The sequence below is a fragment of the Onychomys torridus genome, chromosome 7 (genome assembly GCF_903995425.1).
Source record: "Onychomys torridus chromosome 7, mOncTor1.1, whole genome shotgun sequence".
NCBI classification, from domain to species: domain Eukaryota; kingdom Metazoa; phylum Chordata; class Mammalia; order Rodentia; family Cricetidae; genus Onychomys; species Onychomys torridus.
The window spans coordinates 22,896,983-22,918,689 of record NC_050449.1 but is presented as its reverse complement, the minus strand read 5'-3'; the positions used below and the strand labels follow the sequence as shown (position 1 = coordinate 22,918,689).

Here is a 21,707-nt window from a genome sequence, read left to right as displayed (position 1 = left end):
TCCCTACCTAACGCCAAGGAAAATCTTAGGATCTCCTGTCAGCCTTGTCTGTCAACTTATAGTAGAAAAGCATTCTTCTGGGTGTAAAGCTTACCCAAAGAGGAACTGCTTGTGTTGTAAAAGAAATGATAATTTGAAATATTTGGCATCCAAACTACTTAAAAAGCCCAATTATCATGGATTAAGAAGAGCAAACAATCGTACAAATGAGAGGTGAGGGACCCAGAGAATGAGTTATAAATAATTTTTATCCTATATATGGCATCTATTAAAAAGTCATCTGTGGTCATTTCTGAATATCTGAAATAAAAATGATTTTAATTTCACAAATTATCTCATGGCCTTAATGGGAAAAATGAGAATTGAGATGGCACAGTGAACCTGAGTGCAGAACAATTATCTGCAAAAACATCTAAATCCAGAGACTTTAGAGTCTCTGGGGATATGTAAGCCAGATGCACACTAACCCTACCCCAAAAGTCTCAAATACCAGAGAGGATGTCTCTTTTTGTGAGAAGAGGAATAAACTAGGACACATCAAAGTATAAATGTACCGTGAAATTAACTAACCACATCAGACATCCCCAAAACATTAAATATCCAGGGAAAAGGGTCTGCTTTTCTGGGGGTAACAACCCCCAAGACTTAGTTTCTTTTGACTTTATCCTCTAAGATTTTTTTACTTGAGTTATTCAGTCACACCTAGCCTCTGTCAATTCTCAAGTATGAGTTCACGCAAGTATTGAGACTACTTTGTTAAATTTCAATTATGGGCCGGCCAGTGGTGGCACATGCCTTTAATTCTAGCACTCAGGAGGCAGAGCCAAGAAGATCTCAGTGAGTTTGAGGCCAGCCTGGTCTATGGAGTGAGACCTAGGACAGTCACCAAAACTACACAGAGAAACTCTGTCTCAACACCACCCCCCAAAAAAATTCAATTATGATATACGTATGGCTTTATAAACTCAAAATCTCATTCATGGGCATTGGTTTGTTTTTTTTTTTTTTTTTTTTTTTTTTTTTTTTTCCAAGAAATAGGTTGACCGTTTTTTCAGGAGGGATAACTTCTTGCTTTATTCTCTTTCATGGATGTTATTTTTCAGAGTAACATGTGAAGTACCTCTCCCTGTAGACTAAGGAAATGGCTTTTATGTAGTCTTTATAAGCAGGAGGGTCTGTGAAGACCAGAGGTTGGGATGAACATAAGTGAAACCAAGGCTAGCCAGATCTGAAGCAAACATCTCTAACAGTGAGTGCTAGATTCTCTTTAACTGCTTCTCTGGCTCTGGTCATGGTTCCTGTCTTGTGCTCTGCCCTCAGAGTCTGACAGATACAGATAGATTTTTCCTACCTCACCCCACCCTTCACTGGCTATGTTTGATCAATGGAGTTTCCCAGCCAGAGGTGGGAATAGGGTGATGAAGAGGAAAGACCTCCAGCTCTCATGGGCAGTCCCACTTCTAAAGCTATAGCCCACACTCCCACCTGTCCACTGTTCTTCTTCCTGACCTTTTTCAGCAGGTGATAATCCCAATTGTTGCTGGCCACCAAGTGATGCTTGTCCTCTAAATTTTGTCTATGCCTCTGTAATTGTCCTTTTGTGATACATCTTTTTCTTACATCCATTGGAATTTCCATTGGGGCCCATGCAAGACTTCAGGGTGCTTGTGTTCCTATGACGCTTACACTCTCTAAGCAAGATGTGTGAGCTCCTATGATACGTGACACAAAGTTCTAGATGTTTGTAATGAGCAAGTGGAGTCAAACATACTGCCCTCTCTAATATCATCTATCATCTTTATAACACATCACAATGTGCTATTTTTGTTTTGCTGGTGTATTAACTTCCTTTCTCATTGAGTTAGGACCACTTCCAGGGCTAGAACTAGGTTGGTTTTACTCAGTACATACCTAGCAATCAGCCAGAGCCTAGCTCTGACCTGTCAACACTTTGGGGAGCCGTAGAAGAATTCTAAACTGAATAGTAAAGCCAGGTAAACAAACTAAGATATAATGTGTTGAATGATCCAAAGCAGCACAATTAAAGTTTCCAAAATTCAGAGAAACATTTTGGTCAGATATATTTTGACTTTGGTCAGATAGAATGAAGTATTAGGAGGAAAAGGTCTTAGAGAGAAGGAGACATGTGTTGTGGGATTTAAAGAATGAAGAGAAAATTCTAGAAAGAGAGCAGGCAAAATGAGAGCATTCCAGATGGAGAAAGGAGCCTGAACAATGAATATCAAATTCTGAGAATCTGGATGTGTTTGGGGAGAGAACACCCTAATACACATTGAAGCATGATGGGAAAGCAGGTAACACCTAAAATGTCATCCAGCCCTGAATCAGGTAGGGAATCTCCCTTGCCCCAGCCTCTCTCTTATGGTGCAGTGTGTAGGACCTTCACACTTAGAAGCTGATCTCCCTCCTCCGATGGTCATATTTAGAAGGGATGGTGTGTATCAGAGGTCCTCCTCATTATCCTACAGTCAGCAATGGTGTCCTTTGTTTGTGCTTTACACTCCTCAGGGTCTCCCAGCAGGGAAGGAAAGAACTTTCATTTATACTTTTTGCTCAAGTTGACGCTGCCTGCTGAGAGTCTATATATAACCTAAGTATTTTAAAGATAAAAATAAAAATTATATGGCAAGATGTCTTTACAGTCAATAGACAGAAATAACACTTGTGCTTTTGGAGACAAAAGCAGCCTGGTGTTTAAGATACCCACAGGGCAGGTGCCAAGTTGGTTGCAGCCTTGCTGGGGTGAGCTTCCAGTTCCAGACAAACTAGGAAGTTCCTTTGCCACAAAATTCAGCTTCGGGTAATTTTGCAAGGACCTTCATCTTACCTTTGGGACTAACTGAATTTTCTTTCAGTTCTGCTTTGTGAATTTCTAACAGGCTGCCTCAATGACAGCAGGTATGGATTCCATGTTATATCATTCAGAGATCAATGCAGTAATACCACAGATCAATAGGACAGATCTGGCAATTGTGCTGTATTCAGGTCCCTCAAGATAGCAAATACAAAGAAGACAACTAAAAAGTTTCTGAGCCAGAGCACTGAACTCCAAGGCCCTGCTGACTCTAACTTAATAGTTCTGCAAGCTGGGTCTATCAGTCCCTGAGAATCTCGGAAACTTTTGAGGGTATATATGAAGTTAAAACCATTTTCATAGTAACATTATGCCATTATTTACCTCTTCCTCATGTTGGCATTTGAATCAGTGATGCAAAAGCCATGGTCAGTAAGACAGCCAACGCCTCAGCACAAAATTAAGATAACACAGCAGATTGTATATGTCACCGTTGGCGCTTCAGCTCCATGCACTCCCAGCAAAACACAAAGCCAGCTTCACCTGAGGACGTCCTTCAGGAGTGTATGGCTTTTAATACATTAAATCTCAACTCTTGAGCACAAATAAATTTATGTTGTCATGATGTGTGAAATGAAATGGGTTCACAAAACAACACATTTCTACACTGCATACAAGTACAGCCGTGTAAGGTGTAATATTCAGTGAGTTGCAACAATGGCCCTGTAGATGATAAGGAATGGAGTATATTCCATTAACCAGTGTTTTGGAACCCTTTCCCTGGGAGGTGTAGATGTACACAAGTGTCTATTCACCTCAGACAGGGCAACAAAGACAGTCAAAAGTGATTCCACCCAATTCCAGTTTGGTGATGTGATGATTTATTGGGCTTCCCTAGAGAACCATGGGTGAAGGGTACTCATGAAGGCAATTCAAAACAGCCATAGAATTAAAAAGTCCCATTTAATCATGAATGGCTGCCTCACAGAAGCTGCATCGTGACGTCCATCCTTCTGTATTAAAGTTGAACCTGAGGGGTGTTGTACCACTTCTGTTTCATTGTCTTCACTGTTTGACTATGCCTGTGTATTCCAAGCTTTGGAGTACCAGGAAGGACTCGATAATACAGATCAAATTTTTACTCCTTTTCACTTCACCCCTCAGGCCATAAGAAAAAGCCAGTCAGTACTTTAACGCATCCCCTTTAATCCAATGTACTTGCCAAATCAGAGGATAACATGGAGGATGTTACCTCCATGTCCCTTTCTCTTCCTTCACATGAAAAATTTCCTCTAGGCAGCCAGCTCAACCTTTTCCAGTTCTTACTATGCACAGCAGTGACCATGCCACCATGCCACGGCTTTCCATGAGTCTCATCCCACATGTGCTCCTCTCTGGCCTGCAATGTATTCTCCCTTCCTCCACAAAGTATCCACAAACACACTCAGTGGCCCTCATTTATCAAAGAGGCACACCATTCTACACTATATAAAAGAAAGCCACCCTGAGAACCCTGCCCCTAGGAAGATTCCACCTTCGGATGGCTTATTTCTCATTGCACATCTTATTATGCGCAGGGTCTGTGCAACTGTGCCCTAGCAAGGAGACTTATCTCCACACACCACACAGTGAAGAATGGCCATGTCAGGATTTCTCCTACAGAGGCTTCATCCTCACACACTCAGTCTCAGTCAGTCTTACTACCACAACATGGCCCTGTCACCCACTCTCCCCAAACTCACCTTTGGTTCTGCCATGCCCCATATAAGGTGCCAAGTTGTTGTATTGCATTATCTGTTCATCTGTGCTCCATGGGCAGACCAGAAGAACTATTCTATCCAAGAACAACTTTGTGAGCTAGATCCTTACAGGGCTCACTTACAGGACCACAGGTGAGAGGTTGCTTACTGGAAATGGGTTACTCAAGACTATCTGCATCCTGAGTTGTAACAACCTCTCAGATGATGTGTTCTGGGGCACCACCTTTAGTTAACCTTCCACCTCCTTTATACTATAGATCCCAAAATGATGTTCAGCTGTAGGGCAGGGGGCAGCAATGGCTACAATCTAGGGTGAAGTTCCAAAGCTGTCCTCCTCTTTCTACTGTTGTCTTAGATAGGGTTTCTTTTGCTGTGCTAAAACACTGTGACCAAAAGCAACTTGAGAGGAATGTGTTTTTTATCATTTTATACTTCCAAGTAACAGTCCATCATGGAGGAAAGTCAGGATAGGAATTTTGGGAATCCCAAGCCAGGAATTAAAGCAGAAGCCACCGAGGAGCCCTGATTACAAGCTTTCTCTCCATGACTTACTCAACAAGCCATGCACAACCCATTACCATCTAGGGGAGGCACCGCCTAGAGGCAAGAGATGATGCCAGAGATCATGAAGGATGCTGCTCACTATCTTGCTCCTCATGATTTGGTCAGTTTACAGCCTTCTTACAGCACCCAGGACTATCAGCCCAGGGATGGTACCACCTACAGTGAGCTGAGCCCTCCCACATCAAACATGAATCAAGAATATGTACTACAGACTTTCCCACAGGGCAATGTGATGGGGGTACTTTCTCATATGAAGTCCCTTTTTTCCAAAGTGACTCAGATTGTGTCAAGTTAACAAAAGTAGCTAGCACAGATGTGCTACTAGCCCTATTATCATTGCCATTAGCCTAGGTATTGTAGTATTTCATTTCATTTCATTTCATACTCATTTCATTGTCATGACTGTCAATCCAAGCATTTTGTAGTTTACCACAGTGACTTCTTCCCCATGATAGGAAGGTCATGTTAGATTTGGAGGAAACAGTTGTTCACAACATCTAGTGACATCAAAGCCAGCACAATACCCAAGAGATTACTCATGATTGCAGAAAGAAGTTTCCACTGATGGTGACCTCTTTGCATTGGGGCCTGTGGCAAGGCTGCCATCACAGCAGGGAGCTTGTGGTGGAGGAAGCTGCTTGCCTCTTGGTGTTCAGGAAGCAACAGAAAGAGACAAGAACAGAGCAGGGTGCTGCTGTCCTCTTGAGGACACACCCCAGTGACCTTACTTGGTCTACTGAATCCCAGCTCTTAAAATTTCTGCCCACAGCCAAGATCATGGATTCCTAACAGGTCCTTTAGCATGGAATGTTGGGGGACAGACGCATCCACATAATGGCACCAAGCTTCTCAGCAGGAAGAAAGGATGTTTTCTTTACAGGAGTAAAGAGAGACCACACAAGCTGCAGGAACAAAAGCACCCCTCTCCTTTCACTAGTGTGGGTGTCTCAAAATAAAAAAGAGTAGGACACAGCAGCAGTCAAACGGAATTACAGACATGCTTAGAGCAACAACATTCCACTCAAAATACATTCCAATGTCTGTGTGCAGGTCTGGACTCTAACCTTTAGCCCACCCTAAGGATAGAGGGAGACCTCTAGGGGTAACAGGTGCCAGGGGAGGAGTCAGCCACATCCCATCTCCACAGCTTTGCTGTGCCAAGGCAGCTGTGAGGTCCTGTGGTGCCTCATGTCAGAGCCTGCCAGGTGAGAAATCATGTGTCCTGCTGGGAGAAGGCTTCAGTTTAAGACAAGGAGTAGGATGTAGGATGCTGCTAAAGCTCCTGAGCAATTTAAAGCAAAGCCCACACAGAGGCCTGGTGCCCTGCATGCACCAGCCCCTTACTAATTACCTGTTGCCTGAGTGACTGGTGGCTTGCAGAGATGATAGCCCTGCCACACTCCACCTGGATCTAAATTTCATCAGCCAGCAGAAGCACTACCTCCAAGGGACACAGAGATGGCTTTTACCAAACAAGGTCAGCCTTTCACTGTGGCTGACTTCCAGACAAGGAAGGCGCAGCAGAAGAAGGCGATGATGCAGAAGGTCTTGCTGGAGACTGGTCCCTGGTTGAACTTCTACAAGAAAATGGCCATCTCTCCACTAATTTCTTCATGTTTAAAACTGTCTGATTAAGTTTCCAAAACAATCTAGAGACTTGCTGGCAGTGTCCAGAAGGGCCTATGCTTTTCTTTAGAACCTGAAATCCAGTCATGAGAAACCGAGAACACAGAAGCCGTGCTTTGATTTCTTGTGAATAGATAGGGAGAAGTGAGGATAAAGTAGGACAGACATTAGAGTCCTGAAGACAGACAGGAAAGGGCATCCTAGTCGGGCTCCATCACATGTGATATAATAAACCATCATCTAGAAATGAGTGTTTCAATTGAGTTTTGCTGTAAACACTAATATTTCCTCCTCTCTGCCGCTCTCCTCTCAGGAGACCTCATGTATATTTCACTATGTGTCCTGCCTACTATTACACTCATACATCAAAGGATCTGAGGACAAGGAACCTGATTCTGAAAACATTATTCTTTTAAAGATTTATCCTCTCATCTTGACCAGCTCCGCAGGTGAAAGGGAGACGCTCTCCATAAATTATTTTAATGTGCTATGCAAAAGGATCTTCTTACCTCTTCTTGCAAAAACTTTTCCCCAAGTGAAATCAGAGAGGGCCTTCAGTTTCATCCCTGTTCAGTTTTTTGATCCAAGTACACATAGGGACACCCATAAATGGCAAATGAAAGAATAAAAATCTCACTGTAGTTGTGGGGGCTAAAAGAACTAAGAATTTCAGTAAAATCTTGGGGAAATCCCAGACAAGGGACTTACTTGGTTGTCTACACGAAGGCCATTAGAAATGGATATAGAACCACCTTTCAGTGTCTGTTAGACTGGTCCACATTTGACACTGTTCTAAAGGCACATCTTATGTCATCACAGTGATGTCCAAAGCCCTGATAAAAGGTGTCATTGTCAGGACAGAAGCCATCAAATGCTCAGCCTCAGACCTCACCTCACAATGCTTCTAAGAATGCTTCTCACCCTCTCTGATGACCCTTGCCTCTTGGAGACATCACCTCAGTAGAACCCCAGTAGAGGGAAGTTCATGATCCTTGCAAGGTTCTTGTTCACCCAAGTCTCACAGGACCTTGTTCTCTGGCTATAGGTCAAGGCAATGTCAATGCCATCATATGCTTTCCCCTAGACCCTGACTGAATATGCCTGAGAACAAGCCTAGAACATTCAAATTTGCAAATAATAGATTCTACCTTGCTTCCAACATTCATTTCCAATGTCAAGTCAAGGGTTTTCATAAAACCCTTCTCCCTGAGTGCCACATCCTCCCCAATTACTAAGACTCTACCCTTTGCTTCTCTGTAGATGAGGTCTTCTGACCCCACTAGTAGATTCCATGTAGCTAAGACTAGAATGGACCTAACAGCACCCTGGGAGGCATGGCCACTTCTCCCTGAATGCTGCTCCAGCTTAGATTCCCTGCTCTGCAAATCATATCACAAGGGCCAGTCATGGTCACGGCTCCAAGCATCATGGCTGAGCCCGAGTCTCTGCTGTGGTAAGCCACTTTTTATACCAGCTTCTGGTCAGTAGATCTTCCTGTCTTGCTTCTGTTAGCACTGCACGCAATAAGACTGTGGCTAGAGGGCTGATACCAGACTCCGGCACAAAGAAGGAGAGAGGTGTTGTTAGGGGTTAAGGTGAGCTGATTTGGTGATCCGGCATCCCTACATGTAGCTGCTCTGTTTTTAGAGGGCTAGTGTCGGTCCTCAGATGCCCCCAGAAGGCCCTACTCTCTTAGTATCTTTCCTGAATCCCTCCCTGTACTGAGCTTGGGTGATGTTCTCCTGCTCTTTTGTTCTAATTGCCCACATTGTGCCATGCTGCTGCTGCTGAATGTGTCCACCTGGGAACCAGCTCCCTTCATCCCTGCTTCTTCTCCAGGGATAGTGAAGTCATGGATTTTGGAGGAGTACCTACAAACACCACTCCACTAAACTAGCAAAAATCCTAACCATAGTCTAAATACCTGTTATCATACTCACGGATAAGTTCAGTCCTTGCCCTTCATCTGGGAAACTTCTTTTAGCAACAGACAGAGACCATTAGAGAAAACCACAACCAATCACAATGTGTAGTTGTGGAGGCTGGTCCCAATGAATACATCTAAACGTAACTATGGCTCAGTAATCATCAAGGAAGACGGGGCAGAAAGATTCTAAAAGCTCCACTCTTACAGGGAGTTTGCTGTAAGATTGTGTTTCCTATGAACATCAGAAACTATACCCAAAACATGTCAGCCACTTGACTGCTGAACAAGGATAAAAACAATGACGTGTCAAAGAAGACCAGGGTTGGGGGAGGGGTTTGGAGTGGGGAGCAATAGAGACCCATGAGGACTCAACCTCAAGTTGAGTTATAAACTTTATGTTGAGGTAACTCAACATAAAGATCTACGAGCAACTAAAGAGTTCTGAGAGTGGGAGAAACAGTCCTGCCCAGGGAAGAGCTCACCAGTTGGTTATCCAACCCCAAACGATCATCCCTGAAAACACACATACACGTAACATTACAAAGACTAAACAGGTTGAACTTAGGAATACAAATACATGCATGTAACAACAATTAATGAGAAAAAGAGGCTACAAACTTGAAAGAGTGCAAAGAGAAGTACATGGGAAGGTTTGGGAGGTGGAAAGGACGGAAAGGAATGATGTAATTGTATTATAGTTTCAAAAACAGAAGAAATACTTTTTAATAGGTGGACGATAAGCATTAACCAGAACGGCTAGCATCCTGCTGTACAATAGATAACTCGTGTCACGCAAAGAGGGAAGAATGTCATCGAGCAGTTTGTGCTCTTGGGCCCTTCTTCTCCAGGCCTCTTGTCTCTCTTCTTCAAACCAGGCATGCTGGACAGCTTCTCACGGTGTTTAAAGGGAGAAAGGCCACAGAGCACTTGCAAAAGGCCCTGTAAAGCTGTGTCCCACGGGCCTGCAGGATTCTCTGCAGTGTTGATGTAGTCTGCCCTGTGGAAGCCCTCTGTGAGAGGACTCATGCTGACAGGCACTCAGTGGTGACTGCTGCTGTTATTTTTCTGGGGTGAGCTTTCCTTTAGTCTCTTTCTCGACTACCACTCCAGCTGCTGCTGCCACCACCACCATTGTCACTGCCACCACCTGGGCGGTCACCACTACCTGCCCAGCCATCTGCAGAGTGTTGTGTGTCCATTAATATCAGAAAGATCTTCAAAATAGTTCCTAAATTGGGGAGAATTTCCTGAGTGTTTCTATTAGGCAGGCTGTAAACAGGTTTGATTGCTTGAACATGTCTATCAGGGCAAAGGCTGGAAGATAAAGCCTCTTGCATTGGGGTTTGCTGTGGGGAACGTAGCACAAAGAAGTAACTATCCCCGATTTGATTGAAGAGTAGAGAGAAGACAGGTGGAGAGCTAGAGCAGGGCTTGATAGGACAGGAAAACAGTCCTGGGATGAGAAGGCCCTAAGCTGCCTGGCACATGTCTTAGCACATTTGTGGAGATTTGGCTCCATCTCGTGGCTATTCTTGGTACTGTAACTCACCCCTCCCAGCTTCTTTCACAATGAATACGGGATGTCATCGTCTACTGAAAACAATTTAAGAAGCAGCGTTGGTGGCCCCTCATTCCTAGAAGGCAGTGGTCCTCTTTTTCTTGGAGATATGCCAACAGTTTGCCTGTGGCAATAGACCAAGGTAGGCAGCCACTGAGGTGAAGCCGCTCTGGGCTGGATCCTACCACATGCTGTGTCTCAGAGAGGCCATGCCCCTGCAGTAGCCTCTTCTATTTTAGACCACCCATGGAATGGGAAGTGCTGCTATGCCGTGTTATGGGCATGGTGCCTGAGACCCCTTCCTGAATTGTCCTCATTCTTGACCCTTATGAAGAAAAGACAAATGGGACTTTGAGCCACTTGGGAAACGCATTTTGAGAGAGACACCTAGAAGGGTAAGATAGGATTTTCCCTGCAGCCTCTGAAGCTGCATTACCTCATGTGGACTAGGTAGACAGTTAAGAAGAGCATCGTTCATTGACTCAGAGTCAATTCTTAGAAGTGTACAATGTGCTGAGGATGTGATCCTGAACAAAACAAGCCCAGATTTCTATGATGGACTTTTGATACCCACAAGAGAAACAGTAACCAAGAGGCATATGTAGAGGACAGACTTATACTTGACTGTGATAAGAACAAAGAAATAAAAAGAAAAAAATGAAGATGGGTATTGTCAGGGGTCAGAGTGGGATGATTCAACATCCCTGTAAACTGGCATTGTCTATCTGGACCATCTCGTCCCAAATAACCGACTCAGAGGCTGAATATGAATTATAAATTCGTATTTATATATCATATAACAATTATCAGCTATCAGTCAATAGCTCAGACTTATTAATAACTAGCTCTTAACATTCTAAGTTAACCCATATTCCTTATTTACGCTCTGCCACATGGTAGAAAGTTTATTAGCATGGTACGCTCATCTCCTGCTCCATGAGAGTAATACATATTCACAGGGTACAGAAGGATTATTCCACAGCACATCCCTGCTTATGGGCCACCAATATACCATTGAGACCTTCACCTGGAGAGATAAGAGCAGAGAAAATAGTTCAGCCCGGTGTTCGAAAACCCAGGACTCTATTTTCTTGCTGGAGCTGAGAAGGTGAGAGTTTGCTTTGGGAGGGTGGGACTTCATCATGCAAAGCCCAACTCAGAGTGAGGCTGAGGCAGGGTTGGACTGTGTCCTCTGGTGCTAAGCACACTCTAGAAATGGTGCATCTAAACTGCACGCAGAAGCCCACCAATCCGTGGTGGGAAAGGAGCAAGGGCTTGAGGAGGAAGCACACAGCTGTGATCACTAGAAATTAATCACTGCCCCTGTCCCCAGCAATGATATCCTTCCAAGATGGGCCATCTACAGGGCACTGTTCCCAGCTGAGGGTGGCCTCCAGCACACGGCAAGGGATGGACACAGTGGCTGAGGAAAAGTCGCTTCTTCTGGGCAGATCCAGCATGGCGAGGTGAGTGTCACTCATCTCCAGTGCTTGAGCACAGCAGTGGTTTGGATTTTAGGGTTTTGAAAGACTAATCTGAAATATTTGCCTATACATGATGAGGCATCCTCAGACAGGACCCAAATCTACACACAAAATTTGCTTATGTTTCATATACGCCTTAGACACACAGCCAGAAGCTAATTTACACAGTATGTCTAATAATTCTACATGTAAAATGTAGTTGCAGGGATTAAAATTTTCTACTTGTAGGATTGGTTAGTACTCAAAAAGCTCCAGGTATCTTGTGTTTCTCTCCCTTGGTGCCGTAGTTGAACTTGGCTCTCTTATTTATACGTGATAACCTCCCCATAGGGCCATGTGGTCAATGACAGACTCACACCTGTCTGCCGTCTCCCCAAACAGGCTTCTGTGGTCTGGTCCTGGATGCCCTTCTGCATGCACAGGCTGCCTCAAGCAGATCACTGGATAGGACACGATGGTTTTATGGTCTCTGGGTTTTCTAGGTCCAAACAAGCACAGATCCATGAGCATGTGCTCACTACAGATGGTCCTCTGATTAAAGCGCACTTCTCCATCCCATCCGACCCCATTCCTTCACATCACAGACAACGCTTCCCCAGAGCCTCCTCTGCCAACTGTACAGCTGCCTCTTGGAAGTCTGCTTGCCTTGCTCGGTCTCTTTCCTCTGACTACATTCCCTCTCTCCACACACAGCACATCCTGCATAAAGGGAAATCCTTTCTCTCTGAGCAGAAAGACCACAATGGCTGTTACAGCTCAGCTGTTTCAAGGCCTTGTCTTCCCTGTCCACTGCACTAGTCACTAAGGCTAAGGAGAAGATCGTGGCCATGGTACATAAGAAAATGAACAGGATCCTTGACTGGACTCATAGTCCATCATTCAGTCCATGAACTCAGACTGTAAACCATAGCCGCTTCCCAGACAGTGCGAATATTGTTTGACCATTCAAAACAAGGAATCAACAGTACTGGAAGAGGCTTCTGAGGTAAGCCATGTAGACTCCTGACTCTTTCATAGACAAGCTTGCCCAGGCCTAGAACTATAGGGGGGGACTGAGGGCTGGCAGAATTTCAACTTGTTTCTCAGGGGAGCAAACCTGTAGGCAGGAGGGAGGCATAGACATGTGCTGGTCTAATTCCTCATTTCGCCAAGTCACCCACTGAGGTCCGGAACGGTAAAATGATCGTATCTGTTGTATAATTCACTTTCCTATGCCTAAAGTGCAGCTTGGCTCTGGGGCCAGGCACAAGGACTGTTCCTTTGAAAGCTCCATTGCTTTCTCTTGAGTCCTTCTTGGTGTCCTGTTTCTTTGTCCCTTAAGAGCAAGGAAGTCATCCTTGGCTCTGACACAGGGACACACCATTACCCATTACACCATCCCACCTTGCAAAATGGGCTTCCCCGTTGGGGACTAGCCAGGCTGTGTGTGTGTCTGCACATCTGTTCCATGGTGTAAACAGAGACAGGAGAAGAGTTATCGTTGAAGGAGGAATTATGGAGATGGGTATTCTCTTCTCTGTGTGTGTTTTCTTTAAATACTCTCACTAACAGTGTTTTGTGTGTGTGTGTGTGTGTGTGTGTGTGTGTGTGTGTGTGTGTGTGTATGTATTCAAGTGGAGGCCTAAGGACTCCCTTGCATATTGTTCTTCAGATGCTGGCCATACACTCCCTTTTCTTTTCTCTTTTTTCTTTTCTTTTCTTTTTTTTTCTTTGAGGTGAGGATCGAATTCAGGGCCTTGTGCTTGCCAGGCAAGCGCTCTACCACTGAGCTAAATCCCCAACCCACACTCCCTTTTCGATTGTCTCTCACTAGCCTGGAGCTCACCACCTAGACTAGACTGGTTGTGGAGTGAGCTCCAAGGACCCACCTGCTATTGACTCCCCCGAGATGGGACTGCAAACACTTTCCACCACGACAGCTTTGTTCTAGATTTATTTTATTTTCTTTGGAATATTTTAAATTGCATTGATTTACTTGTGGGTGGTGGAATACACACCATAGTGCACATATGGAGGTCAGAGACAATCTGTCAGAGCTGGTTCTCTCTTCCCACCATGTGGGTTTCAGAAACAGAACTTAGGAGGTCTGTCTTGGAGGCTACCTGCTAAGTCCTCTCATCAGCCCTTAATTTTAGTGTGTGTGTGTGTGTGTGTGTGTGTGTGTGTGTGTGTGTGTGTGTGCAGGTGTCCAGAGAAACTAGACACATTGAGTTTCCTGAAGCTGGGGTTACAGGAGGCTGCTGTGAGCAGCCCGAGGTGGGTGCTGGGAATCAAACTCAGGTTTTCTGCAAGAACATTGTGCATTCTTAACCACTGGGCCATACTATAGCCTTCTTGGCTTTTTTTTTAAAGTGAAAGATTAACTTTAGGTTATTCATTGTTCTGGAACTATTGCCTGAGAGGTGGAATCTCACTCGTGCAAAGGAGGCATACACCAGCAGCAAGCTTGCTCTCAGTCACAGGGTAAAGGAAGAAGCCACTCTTTACCTGTCTTCTTGAAAGACAGTACTTTAATTTTCCCAGTATAATCGTTCATCAGAATTCATGGCTCTGTTCTCTTAGCGACTTGCTATGTAGACACTGGTCTCTGCTCCAAACACACCAAGTAACCTGGCATGAAGTTTATATGTTACCCTATGTAATGTGAATTTACACAATCACAGAAGGGCCTGTTAGGATAACTTAATTCAGAGGATTTATGCTAATGAAAAAATTTAGGTAGCTGACATGTAGATGGTAGAGTTACATTTTAGCAAACAGACATTTTGGCATCCCCTGAATACCTGTATACATGAATCAGCACATCTGGTTGACACAGCATTATATTAGAGTAGCCTAGATTCTTTACAGTCTCCGCATTTTTTATGGTTATGTGGTACACACCAGTCCTGGGACCATGTGCCCTAGAAGAGATATGTAAGTAACTAAAGAGGGCAATAGCATCGGTCAAGACTCTCCCTAAGCAAATAATAAACTTAAGCTTAGTTCCCAGGACATGTACAGAGAGACCTGCATGCACACTGACTAGGGTCTGGATCTAGGTGGCTCAGAAGGCTCCCAAGTTTATCAAATCCTACATCTGAAATTATGAAAGTGAGGTTGTTTTCTGAGCTATCAGAGAAGAAATAGATGAGTTTAGGAACTGCAAAGAGTATATTTGAATTTTACATAAGCTGTAGAATACGTGCATTAACTTTGCACAAGCTATTTGAAAAACCACAAAGCCTCAGTCTTACTATCACAAAAGGGGGATTAAAACATCAAAATAGAAAACAAAACTAACTCTCAGGGAGATGGGATCACCAAATGGAGATGTTCACCTCTGTCTGCCTCACAACAGGGAACCGGTGTGTTCGGAAAGGTGGCTGTGGTGGTTTGAATAACAATGGCCCCATAGCCTCATAGATTTGAATACTTGGTAACCAGGGGGTGGCACTATTAGGAGGTGTGGCCTTAGTGGAGTAGGTGTGGACTTGCTGGAGGAAGTGTGTCACTAGAGCTGGACTTTGAAGTTTCATGTGCTCAAACCAAGCCCCATGTCTCTCTCTTCCTACTGCCTGCTGATCCAGATGTAGAATTCTCAGCTCCTTCTCCTTCAGCATGCTACCTGCCCGCCATTATGCTTTCCACCACAACGATAATGGACTAACTCTGAACGTAAGCCAGCCCCAATTAATTGCTTTCCTTTATAAGAGTTGCCACAGTCGTGGTGTCTCCTCACAGCAATAGAAACCCTAACTAAGACCAAGACAGAACTTGAAGTAAAAACAAGGTGGTCCATAGGTTCTCACTCTTTCCCTTTGCTGTGAACAAACTCTCCTCATTCAAATGTCATCCCCTCCCATGCATGGGACAGTTAGAATCATGTGCTCAGCCCAGGAGCTCAGGGCAAGGAGCATGGAGTTTGCTTCTGGGTGTGTGAACTTGAAGTTGTGCCACCATGGGCAAGCTAGCTCTGAGAGTGGGGTGTGAGTCTCTGTGTGAGGACCCCACCTGCCCAGCACAGTGGGTTTACACAATTCCATAGAGAACCAACAGCATCGAGCCCATAGCCTGTCCCCAGCTGTAGGTAGCATCTGTTCTCTGGAAGTCTGGGTGAAATCACATGGCAGAGGTAACTAAGATCATTAACTATCATAAACACCCAGTACGAGACCCGTCAGGTCTCTCTAGAGATGCTCTGTGGTAGCGGGGTCTAAATAGACAAGAACCTCTGAGGAGGGGGCAGGTTCATGGACAAAACCATTCTCTCCATGATGGTACAACAGCAATAGCTGGAGGAAAGAAAACGATTCCCTAGCATCTTCCAGATGAGCAAGTGCCCACCCCCACTCTCTGATTAAGTTCTACTTCTAACAAGTAGTGGTTGCTATTTAGTTGGTGTCCTTAGTAAGTATTAACAATAAATAAAGCTTCAATAAATATGTAAAGCAAAAACTAATTTAAATTGACATTGTGCTGGGTGGGGTGAGAGAGAGCCCCTTACACCATAAAATGATTTAGGATATATTACTTCAGGCATCTGCATTACAAATTTACCTCTCATTACAGCTGTGTTAACGGGAAAAGGCAGCTTCTCAACAACATTCAAGGCAGAGTTTATTAGCATAAATTTGCATAATAATTAGCTCTGCAGCAAGCAAAGGCTGTCCTGTCTTTCAAACAGACAACTTCCAATGTCAATTTTCTCTGTTTCATGGATTGTCCCTGTTCTGTCAAAAGCTCCTGTAACCCCCTTGGCCCAATTCTGTTACTTGGTAGATTCTTTCTCTTCAGGCTTAAGGCTCCAGGATGTCCACCAAGCATCTCTAGGGAGGAAGTGGATGCCAGTCTTCAACTAGGGACATGAGTGACCAGAAGCCTGAGGGGCAGTTCATCAGCCTGAGGATCGAGGGGTTGTGGCCTCAAACTCTCCACTCTTAGGCTCCACTGAAACATTGTGGACAGAAACGATGAGGAGGTGGCTGTCTAAAGGGCATGCTGGCTTTAGTAACATGTAGCTGGTTTGGGAATGCATAAATTTGTATTGTTTATCAGTGGCTTCCTTTATAATTATGTTTTTGTCTTAGTTAATGTTATAATTAGCTCCCACTGCCTGGACTCCTGCTGGCTGGGTGGTCAGGGCAGACAGCTGAAAACACAGAATGGAAGTGGCACCAGGGATACTGCTAGAAAGAAGCCAGCCTCTTCGGGACCAGGGGGTGAGAGGGAGAGGCCACACTCAAGACACTGCCTGCATACTCATTGGGAGCTCTTGCTCTCCCAAGGCAAGGGACAACCCTCCAGTGACTCAGAGCATCCTTAGAGGACCATGTGGAACGTATCCAAAAACATACTCTAGATGTGTTCCATCTCAGCTGGGCAGCACAGGTATCTCACCAGACAGGATAGCTTTGCCCCATCCAGTCATGGGAAGCGAGACAGAGTAGGGGGATCAGTGTGCTTCCAGGAAATTAGTGTAGCCTCTCTCTCTCTCTCTCTCTCTCTCTCTCTCTCTCTCTCTCTCTCTCTCTCTCTCTCTCTCTCTCACACACACACACACACACACACACACACACACACAAATAAATAAATAAATCTATCTTATTTATCATATAAGCAGTTGTTTATGCATAGTTAATAACACAGAAAAGTATTTTGCAATGTGTGTATAGGAGAGAGTGATTATATAAAATATGTTGATAAGATTCACTTTCTTTTTTTTTGTTTTTTTCTCCCTTTTTGTTATTTATTATATTTGTGTTTTAATTTTACACATCAGCCATGGGTTTCCCCCCTCCTCCCCCCTCCCACCCCCATCTTCCACCCAGCCCCTCCCCTCCATTCCCATCTCCTCCAGGGCCAAGACTCCTCTGGGGATTCATTTAAACCTGGTGGATTCAGTACAGGCAGGTCCAGTCCCCTCCTTCCAGGCTGAACAAAATGTCCCTGTGTAAGCCCAAGGTTCCAAACAGCCAGCTCATGCACTAAGGACAGGTCTGGGTCCCACTGCCTGGGTGCCTCCCAAACAGTTCAAGCTATTCAGTTGTCTCATTTATCCAGAGGGCCTGCTCCAGCTGGGGGTTCCACAGCCTTTGGTTCATAATTCATGTGCTTCCATTCATTTGGCTATTTGTCCCTGTGCTTTTCCAAACTTGGTCTCAACAATTCACACTCTTACAGTCCCTCCTCTTTCTTGACAATTGGACTCCTGGAGCTCCACCTGGGGCCTGGCCAAGGATCTCTGCATCCACTTCCATCAGTTATTGGATGAGAGTTCCAGCACGACCATTAGGGTGTTTGGCCATCTGATCACCAGACTAGGTCAGATCAGGCTTTCTCTGGACCATTGCCAGCAGTCGACAGAGGATGTATCATTGTGGATTTCTGGGGACCTCTCCAGCACTCTGCCTATTCCTGTTCTCATGTGGTCTTCATTTATCATGTTATCTGTTATTCCTTGTTCTCCCTTTCTGTTCTTGATCCAGCTGGGATCTCTTGCTCCCCTAAGCTTTCTTTCCCTCAAACCTTGCCCTTCATTACTCCCACTGTTGTCCAGGTTGTTCATGTAGATCTCATCCATTTCTCTGTCATTGGGTGATCCCTGAGTCTTTCCTAGGGTCCTGTTTTCTAGGTAGCCTCCCTGGAGTTGTGTAGCAGTCTAGTCATCTTTGTTTAACATCTAGCATCCTACTATGAGTGAGTACATACGATGTTTGTCCTTCTAAGTCTGGGTTACCTCACTCAGGATGATTTTTTCTAAATCCATCCATTTGCCTGCAAACCTCATGATGTCATTGTTTTTCTCTGCTGAGTAGTACTCCATTGTGTATATGTACCATATTTTCTGTATCCATTCTTCAGTTGAAGGGCATCTAGGTTATTTCCAGGTCTACAGACCAATCTCCCTCATGAACACTGATGCAAAAATACTCAATAAAATACTGGCAAACAGACTCCAAGAACACATCGAAACAATTATCCACCATGATCAAGTAGGCTTCATCCCAGGGATGCAAGGGTGGTTCAACATACGAAAGTCTGTCAATGTAATACACCATATAAACAAACTCAAAGGAAAAAAAAAACACATGATCATCTCAGTAGACTCAGAAAAGGCATTTGACAAAATTCAACACCCCTTCATGATAAAGGTCTTGGAGCCATCAGGAATACAGGGAACATACCTAAACATAATAAAGGCAATCTACAGCAAGCCAACAGCCAACATCAAATTAAATGGAGAGAAACTCAAGGCAATACCACTAAAATCAGGAACAAGGCAAGGCTGTCCCCTCTCCCCATACTTATTCAATATAGTACGAAAACTTAAAAGTTCTAGCCAGAGCAATAAGATAACATAAAGAGATTAAGGGGATACAAATTGGGAAGGCAGAAGTCAAGCTTTCCCTATTTGCAGATGACATGATAGTATACATGAGTGACCCCAAGATTCACTTCATAAATGGAATGATGGTAAAAATGTAAACTATTGAATGTTTACTAGGTCTTGGATCCCTTTTGAAAACTTCATGCTTGTCCTTTTGGTGGTGAGTCCACCCTTTAAAGGCTGAGCCATCTCTTGAATAGCAGAAGTAGTTTTCCTGGAGGAAGAGCACACCAACTCATTGACAAGTGGCAAATAGACCTGAAAATATACACACGCATATATAACATTTATGGACACAGCAAGTTATATTTAGTATTATCTGTATCTATACAATACACACGTGCATACAATAATAATGAATATATAGACCATGAATTTGAAGAAGAGCAGGAAGGGTATACAAGAGGGTTTGGAGGGAGTAAGGAAAGAGAGAAACGTTGTAATTAAATTAAAATCTCAAACACAAACAAAGAAAAGCTCCTCATGCTTTCCTGAGGAAACGAGTATTAATATCACAATGTTCAGAGGGCAAGGATGTGGGCAAGATGATAAAAGATCAAGTCCCAGAAAGGGAGATTTAAAGCCACCTGCTGGAGGCAGGGGGTGACAGCTAAAGAGGTCTGGCTTCCTAAAAGGTGACATCATTAGTAGTCCAGAACTAAATAGCAGTGGTGGGTGCACACTTTGCTGTTGCATTAAAACCCAGTGACTGCGGACTTCAACATGGTGGTGAATTTTATGGTATGTGAATTAAAAGAAAAATACTATGGCAAATGCTCAAAATGCTGTTACGGAGCTTTGACTTTAAGGAAGTGAGGAAGGGATTGGATGCTTGGAATTACTCAGAGGCATTGACAGCATAATCTTATGAGTTTTAGGAAGGAGGAAGTCCATAGAGGGAAACAGAGAACCATAGCAACATGACCTGGCTCCTGACTGGTAGCTGTGGCTATTGCTCAGAGGAGACTTCAACATCAGGCTCACCCTACTCACCTCGAGGGCTGGGTGATGATCAAATGTGAAACAAGACTGTGAGGTATAAAACAGGCTTTGGATCGACTCTATTATTAGCAATTAAAAAGGCAGAATCCTCTCTCTGCCAGGAAGAGTGAAGTGTTAATGGGATGAGTGGACTGTCACCCCTCTGCCAATCCCAACAGGTGATAGAGCAGTGTGCACTGCAGTAATTGGGGACCAATGTCTACAGTGGGGCTGGAACATCACCTCCAGACTCCCTGAAAATCACTGGGGTTCTAAGCTCCAGATGGTGACTCACAAAGATGTAGGAGGTGAAAAAAATAAGGGAAGAAAGGAAGGAAGGAAGGAAGGAAGGAAGGAAGAAAGAAAGAAAGAAAGAAAGAAAGAAAGAAAGAAAGAAAGAAAGAAAGAAAGAAAGAAAGAAAAATTAGGAAAAAAAATCAGGGTTTTGAGAGAGGCTTCCCCTAGGACTTCCCCTAGTGTGTCAAGCTGAGGAAAGATTCAGTGTCAGCATGAACACATAGTTTCGCTGAAATGATTCTAGACCACAGGTGTGGGAGGCTGGGAAAGATGACTTGGAAAAGAGGAGAAAATCCAGTGCCAGCCTTCAGTTAGTTACCATACAGAAGCTGAGAGTCAGGTGAGGCTCGAACCTGCAGAAGCAATGAAGCATGGAAGATGCACCCACCCAAGGGCTGGAGAAGGAAGAATTTGTCCTTCATCTCCCCCACCTCCTCTTGTTCTGGTGTGGCAACTGCTTCAGTTAATATCTGAACATTTAGTCTTTCCTGTTGGCTCCTGCCTAGTCCCAGTAGCCCAGGAGAAAGACCCATCCCTGTGAGTTTGCATCTATGAGCTGCATGTACTGCAGCTTTGGTTGGATGTGACATAAGTTCAGGAGCTAGACAGGATGGGATTTGAAGAAGACATAGACTAAAGTGTGATGCGCTATCCTAATTAGTCTTAATAAAAATCCTGAGTCAGATATCAAGGGTGAAAGCTGAAAGATCAGAGAAGCAAAGCAGCAGCTACTAGAAATGTCTTACTTCTAAGAATCCTCAGATTGAATGGGGGTGGGGGAAATAAAGGACCTGCCTTATATTCCTGTCTCCATCTCCCTAGTGCTGGGATTAAAGGTGTGTGCTATGAACACCCATATCTGTTTCTCTTTTGGATTGGTTTAATCTAGTGTAGCCCAGGTTGGCCTTGAACTCCTGATCTTCCTGCTTCCTCCCCCCCCCCCAGTGCTGGGATTAAAGGTGTATGCCACCAGTGCTTGGCCTCTCTGGTTACTAATGGCTAGTTCCGCCCTCTGATCTCCAGGCAAGCTTTATTTGTCAGAACACAAACAAAATATCACACAACAAAAGTGGAATAATGTTAAGTAGCTTCTCCTATAAGATCCCAACAACAGAAACAAAGATATCACAAGAAAGGGAAGAGATGAAGAGGTTCCCATTACCATTCAGTCATTCACTGTTGGAACTGAATTCAGCACTTATGCTCTCACCCACCCACTTACCACAGAATCTAGACTGTAGGCTCCCCAGCGGCAAGTCTGGGTCAGCTCATTTGGGTCCTATGTCCCCATGATGCAGATCTGCATCTGTTACATAACAACTTTCA

At 44.3% G+C, this 21,707-nt stretch overlaps 1 protein-coding gene across 1 annotated transcript in view; it reads right to left on the bottom strand.

The window, feature by feature from the left end:
* Positions 1-21,707, bottom strand: part of Opcml (opioid binding protein/cell adhesion molecule like) — a 1,142,273-nt gene that overhangs the window by 643,640 nt on the left and 476,926 nt on the right. The window lies entirely within an intron of this gene.